Here is a 7,458-nt window from a genome sequence, read left to right on the forward strand (position 1 = left end):
ATGTGCATAAGCTGTGTAAATATGTAAAAGCTGTGCACTATTCAAACTCTTTTTACTTAGTGTTTTAGGCAATGGAGAGTCATGGCGAATGGCCTTGCTTCATTTTCTCGTGCAGGTGTGTGAACTGCACTTCCACGCAGGCGACTTCATTACGACGTTGCCACACCAAGATGAACTGACAGGGAAAATAATAGAGGTGAAGCGTGACAGACTACAGTTGAAGATTGATGCTGCGTCGTGTGTGTTTCCAAACTGTCCAAAATACTTGTCCTCAACGCCTGGACGGAGTGAATCGCCAGAGACAAAAAAGCAAGAAGGGAAAACGCTGCTTTGCAGGAGGCTATGAGGAAGTCACTTCAGTCTAATGAACAGAAAAGAAACAGTTTCATCTTACGAGGACTTGAAATCTAAGCTGCCTGTAATCTGCAACACGGACCGTTTCTGTCGATGAGCAGTGCGTCCTTCTCATCGAGAATGATCCTTCACCTAATGTGGTAGTTCTCCCTGATCTGTTTTCTTGAATGGAGCTTCTGTCGCTTCGTTCAGGCAGGATTCTGCCAGCTCAAGTATGCGACACCTCCAGCCTGTCCTTGCTGAGATAGGCTTGCATAATATGGTGACGAAAGAGTCGAAACATACTAAAGTATTGCAGTTTGTCGGTTGCAGACCTCATTGAGGACGACGAAAGAACAGTCTTCTTTGCTGAAATTTCTCGTTGAGCAGTTTCTCCTCGCGAAACAGCATGTCTATAGCGCAGAGCTGCTGGTATTCGGCAGTTTTTTTAATTCAATTTCTCCTCACGCATATCACTTCACAAGAGCTGCATCAAGAATCATTCTGCCCCATCCTTCCACACTGCGCCGTGTTTGCTCAAATTACAAAGCTGACCCTCTTGTGGAGCAAAATCAACCGCACTGTCTCTCCTACATCCGAGAACGAGTCAAATCAATGAAAGACTACGAGAAGACAGTGACGCTGATGATCGATGAGATCCACATAAAACCACAGTTCGACTACAAAGGGGGCACAATAGTAGGATCGTCGGTTCATTCAACGGAACCAGCAACAACAGCCCATGTGTTCATGGTACAATCACTCCTTTCTGCAAACAAGGACGTCATTCACATATTACCTGTGAGCAAACTGAGCGCAGAAATTTTGCACGAGCATGCTAACTAATCATTATTGTTGAGAAAATGGGGCTTAAAATTATCGCTGTGATAACCGACAACAATTCTCTGAACCGCAAGATGATGTCGTTATTTGCTCCTCAGGTGAGCATTGTCTATCCCCATCCAGTCGATAACCCTCTTTTCTACGTGGTCGATCTCTTGAAGTGCATCAGGAACAATTGGATTAACCAGAAAAACCCTGCCTCTATTTCCCTGAAATGGACTTGAGTGGAGCCTGAAGGGCCTCCTCGTATGAAAGCTGCTTCTTTCGCAGCTCTGCGGCAGCTTTATTCTTCAGAGAAGACGTCGCTTGTGAAGACTGCTTACAGACTGAAAGCAATGAATCCAACCTCAATGGAGCGGCAAAATATAACGCTCGTTCTCGACGTCATTGATCAGTTTGTTTCAAATGCCCTCAGGACACATGGTTCCGCGTTCAAGATTCCTCAAGCTGAGTCGACTTGATTGACGTTATCCTCACATGGTGGCAAATAGTCAATGTTAAGACCCCTTGCAAAGGTCAGCATGCAAGACCCTGTTGATGACACACTTTCCTGAGCGCCGTTGTGGACTGGTTGGGCAAGAATAAACATCACCTCGCTGACAGAGCTTTGCGATTGACATGCTATTCTCTGGTAGAACTCTACTGAACTTTACTTCAAGTACGTACTGCTGGGTCAGACGGATGCCGCCAGCTGACAGGATCACAGTACCCCATTTCCGTGTGTGAGAAGAAGCTTCAAAAACTTTTGACATTTCCACGCGAGGAGTTTGAAGACGTAAGTGAGGATCATGTCCCATGCAACTTTTCTGTTGCTGTCAGCGACGACGATATTACGCCCACTCTGACATGGATGCTATTGTCTACATTGCAGGATACGCTGCTCATGCTGCTTTAAAGAAGCTTTCATGTTCTGCTTGCTTCAGCACATTGGTGATTGAAAATCGAGAGATCGAAGCGGAAAACACTGCCATGATAGCTAACCTGTCGACAAGAGGGCTCAAGTTTCCCCAGCCATGCACAGTTCACATGGTACTGATGACTAAACTAGTTTCAGAGAAGTTGTCTTTTGGAGCAACCGCGGAAGATTTTCTCTCCTGTAGAAATCAACGTGGTGTCGTGATTTCACAGACGATTTCCCTCCTGGACGAACACGACACTGAGACATGTGAAAATGGCCACACTGCACAAACTCTCCTGCGCTTGGTAGTACGCGTTGCAACCAACGTTGTTTTAAACAACTTTTGCAAACTAAGAAATGATGCCATACAAGACAATGCGCAGCAGAAGGCCGCAGCCCGGAAAGCAGCAACGCTTAAGAAGAAGTAAGTTTTACTGCCAAAGCAATAAAAATGCTTTGCGCACACTTCATTGCTGGTGTCTAGTCGTTTTTTATAAAATGGTAGCCTTAGGCGCGCACAAACTCGCGAATTTCTTTTCTGCAGCAACGACAAAAATTAAAATGAAGGAATCACTTATAAGGCAGCTACGTACGGCAGTACCCGAATAGTGCAGACGGGCGCGGCGCGCTGAAATCGCAGAGCGCGGGGCCGGCACGGTCCCTTGGCGTGACGTCACGCGGCCTGTGGAGAGGCCTTAGCATTGAGAGGGTGTTGCCCTTTCTTGATCAAATATATCTAGACGCGTACTGAGCACGCAACAACGACACAAAAAGTCGCTGCTTTCCGCTTCACCTACAGAGTCCAAACGCGTTTCCTTGAGATTAACATGTGCCTCGCACGAGTACACTTTACTTTCTTTTGATTGCACATCTTAAGCATGTATCGACTGAACTATTTCTATTACGAATTCTCAGAATATACAAATTACCAAAAGAATACACAGGAAGTGACTAGCAAACACGCGTTAAAATCAATTCTGCGAATGCCAATAGCCTAGAAAAAAAATATTTATCTAAACAAAATAGTTAAAGAAGGAACGCCGAGAAAACCTAGCTGCTGGCACGAAAAACCAGGCCGCTAGGACAAAGAGCTAAAATCTATTCTTTAGGCTGCACCTAACCTAACTAGTTGAAAATGAAATAAAGTTAATAAAAGAAAGAACTCGTCTATTTGACGCCTCGGAAGCTCCCGCTGTCGCCAGTCCGTCCGTTTCCGGTAGCCACGGGCAATCGGGGGAGCGATGGAACACGCGTCTACACCACACGGCTGTAAACTGGATGGGATGGATGGAAGGATGGAATATAGGAGCGTCCCCTTTGAAACGGGGTGGTAGCAGTAGCTATCATGCTCATTTTTTCCCTATATTTTAATTATTGATTTAGAATGCTTAACTAACCCATCATTTTATTTATTAAATTTTGTTCCTACATTACTAACATTAAGTCACCGCTGCTTTTAAGCCACCAATCTTCCAGTCGTTTTTTGCTAGTTTCCACCGCCGGTTTATTCACCCGGCCACTGTTATCTCTAAACCCCAGAGCTTCAGGAACAGTGATTGCGCCTGCACCAACTTCCGGATGAATACCATTACATTCCAGTATAATATGGTGAATTCTTTCACTGGAGTTTCCACATACAGCTCATGCGTCATCTCCATTGTTAAATTTCTTTTTGTAGCTGCGTGTTCTAAGGCACCCTGATCTAGCTTCAAAAAGTAGGACACTGCCTCTTGAGTTATCAAAGAAATCTTCCTTCCTGATCTGCATTTTCCACTTTCGGTATAATTCGACACTCTGTTTCTTTTCCATCGAATTTATCCAATTTTAATAAAGAGCGTTAAGCAAAGGTGTAAAACCTTTGCTTAACGCTCTTTATTTCTCCGTCCTTGTTACTAGCATACTTACTAGTTAGTTTCCTAGTTCTTTTCCTCCATTGTGAGTCAACGCTTTTTAGGTACAGGTATTTAAATACTTTAGCTGCCCATCTGTTACTGTCCAATTTCCTCAGGCGTTCCTCATATAATATTTTACTCTGAGCTTACCGTACTTCGAAAGGTGCCCAGCCCATATCTCCCTGTACCGCCTCATTTGTAGTTTTGCCGTGGGCACCTAGTGCTAATCGTCCAACGGATCTCTGATTTGTTTCTAATGTCGACTGTACCTCTGATTTTAGGCACAAAACCACATTTCCGAAAGTAAGTCCGGGCACCATAATTCCTTTCCAAATACCCCTCAAAACCTCATACCTATTGTATCCCCACAATGCCTTATGCTTCATTATCCCGGCATTCCTTCGCCCTTTTGCCTTAAGTGATTGCTCATGCTTTCCAATGTATGCCAATCCTTCGTTTACCCATACCCCCAGATATTTATATTCTGCTACTCTAGGTATTTCAAGGCCTTGTATTTTAAGACCCTGGTCAGCTGAGCCGTTGAAAATCATCAGACCCGACTTAACGGCGCTGAAACTGTTCCACCGTCGCCTCGGTGGAACAGCGCCGCCCGCGGCGGAGTGCCGAAACAGCGGAATGCCGAGGCAGCAGAGGGACGCAGTCGTTTCCGTTCTGCGAGGCGTTTTTGAGCCTGTCCCTACCCGTCGTTTTGCGGTTTGGCTTTGAGAGCTTTGAGCTGCTTTGAGTAATCGCAAGGAGTATGTTTTGACCGGGAAATTTTGAAAAAGAAAAGGGCCGTTCTCGGCAGGGCGTGATTGTTTTTTGTTTTTTTTTGAAACCGCCCGGCGCTTGGTATTTCTGTTATATACTCGGAAATGCCGCGCGCATGATTTCACCATGCGCTAGGAACACCTTCGTTAGGCACTTGTTAAGGCGACTTCGAAGACGGGAATTGCGCCTGCACTGCGCGTCCATCTTATATTAGGTCTAGTCGAAACCTGCCTGAAGATCAAATACCGCCGAGCCGTGTAGCCGTGGCGCCGTAGTAGTGTTAGTTGTAATGGTCAGCGTTCATGTAAAATGAAAAAGATGCTGCACCTGTCTTTTTTGGTAATAGTTAGGCTCGAACGATTCAGAGTAGAATAATAGCAAATGACATTCCAGTTTCAGCCTTGCAATGAGAGCTGTAAAAGAAGAAACACAAATAAGCAAGACAAAAGTATGATCCTATTGCCGCGAAACCTTAAAAACAGTATTTGTTGTTTTTTAACAGCCGCCGGCATACAGGCTTATCACTCTGATTCTGGACCGCGTATCAGTTCCGTAATCTTTGTTACTGCTCGATGTCGCGAGTCACACCTTTATCAGTTTTGTTGTAGCGCAAGACGCACCGAGATCTGTCTCGAAGGTTCCGGCCACTCGGGTGTCTTTCCACAATGTTCCAGCCCGTGCTGGTAGATGTTTGCGACGTTATCTAGATTGTTCTGTGCAGCCTTTAAATTGAGCGTTGCCGAGTGTGACGGGCATGTTCGACGATCGACCAACACGTTTGTTGCTATCGCCGCCGCCGAGTCGCTTAGTTCTTTTGCGGGCGCAAGTCAGCCCAAATAAAGAGTTTCTTTAGTGCAATCATCTACCCCTTCATTTGTGTCGTCGACCTCGTCACCACAACGTGACACTATTTTTGGTTGGAATAGCAAACACACATATACTTCCAGGACTTCCTGCACAATTACGCTACAATAGCTCACTGAACCCGGCCTTGAGACTATCAATCTTAATCATAATATAAGCCAAATGAGTAATACCACTTCAGCATCATTCTTACATATACGACAATGCATGCACGTTGAACATGTCGGAGCTGCTACATATAATTCACTTAGAAAATATTGTACTATACATGCCTTTCTCCCGACATGCTGCGGAGGTTGTGACAAGAAAAAAAAAAATTTAATTTCCTTCTAGCGTTCTCTCAGCGCAGGAAGATCAATGCGATTGACCGCACCTGCCTTGAACATCTGAAGGCAGATGTTGAAGGCAGATGTTCCAATACTGTCAAACTGTTAACTACAATCGAAAAAAAAAAACACACACACACAGTGTGATGTGTTGTAAGAAAAGCCACTGACAACTAAGAGTGCGTTCTATTGTTAAATGAATCTCTCTGATGGCTCGTTCGCTAAGGTGGCCTACTTTCTCAGCGTACCACGAACTTGCGGGGCCGATACCTAGCTGACCTCGATACCTGATGAGTGTGAGGGGACACGACCATGTATGTAGTTTTCTATTTGCACGTAAAGGAATCCGGATAACTGAAAGCTATTCCTTTTACAACTTTGTCACTGCAGCTTGTCGGACTGCTGCTAAATCTGTTTACATTGGCTATAGAAGAAATGTCTGAGAGAGGTAAAACAGTCTTGTCATACTACGCCACAATCTCACGTTCACTAAAACGCCGATGAGAAACACATGTATTTAGACGGGCCAGGAAATGGACGCTGCTGAGAAAATACGTAAAGCCGTGTCAGGTGCAACGTGAATGCGAAAAAAAAAACTGCTACATGGTCTTCGAAATTAAAAGAAATTACTACGTTTATGCTCGTTTCCACAAATTAAATTGTATTTTTTTCTTGTTCGACTTTTATATGAAGCCGATAGCAGATTTTGTGACCATGCGATATTGAGCTGTGAAATGAGTGATTAGCCAAAATGGACATGCCACAAACAAATGTCAACAAATTCTAAGAGTATCAACGCAGAGCTCTCAGCGCGTTTTCATTGGTTGACAAACGAAAAGAGGAAAAATGACAAGATCATGGTAATAGGAATTGTCTCCTAAGAGAAAAAGTAAATTATCTGTGTCAGCGAAAGTAGCTGCACAAGCATTGTCTCTGCTCATCACTGAAGATCGTAACGCAGACGATAATGGAGCTGCCTTTTTTTTTTCCGTGCTAGGGTTTTCTTGTACACAGGCGGGGAAATGTTTTAACTTACGCTGTTGGGTTACTTCGATTTCCAATTGTCAATAAAGTGACTACAGATGAAGGAGTGCGACTCCGAGACTCTCGTGCCGTCACTCCTGGGAACAGAAGGCACAGAGCATACGGTAACAAGCGGAATTTTAAAAATTCAGCACTTTCCACGACCACACAGTAACCAAATACGTAGATTCGTGCCTTTCAAAGAACCATGCTTAGGTCACCCGCCACTCATGCTTCTGTGGAAACCCGTAGAAATGAATGGGCTTAAAAACGTCCGACGAGTTTGCGTAGCTGCCAGTGGAGCCAACAACGCACCAAGTTTCGCCAGCCTTGTTTGGCCAGACTTCATTTCACTGGACACATTCACACAACTAGCCCAACTCTCTGTTCTCTTGAGGATATATTCACGCACAACGTCATCTAAACCTTAGGATTTTCAATTTCCACACAAACCAACGACAAACAGTACGCTCCAATGCGCTGGCAATGTGCCGGCCGGGCCCGGTGG

At 44.8% G+C, this 7,458-nt stretch overlaps 1 pseudogene; it reads left to right on the forward strand.

Annotated features, from left to right (window-relative positions):
- Positions 1–227: 227 nt before the first annotated feature.
- LOC146194254 (uncharacterized) lies at positions 228–2,502 on the forward strand (annotated as a pseudogene).
- Positions 2,503–7,458: the final 4,956 nt, after the last annotated feature.

Source organism: Amblyomma maculatum, chromosome 3 (assembly GCF_055883805.1).
Source record: "Amblyomma maculatum isolate TAMU_Amacu chromosome 3, ASM5588380v1, whole genome shotgun sequence".
NCBI lineage: Eukaryota > Metazoa > Arthropoda > Arachnida > Ixodida > Ixodidae > Amblyomma > Amblyomma maculatum.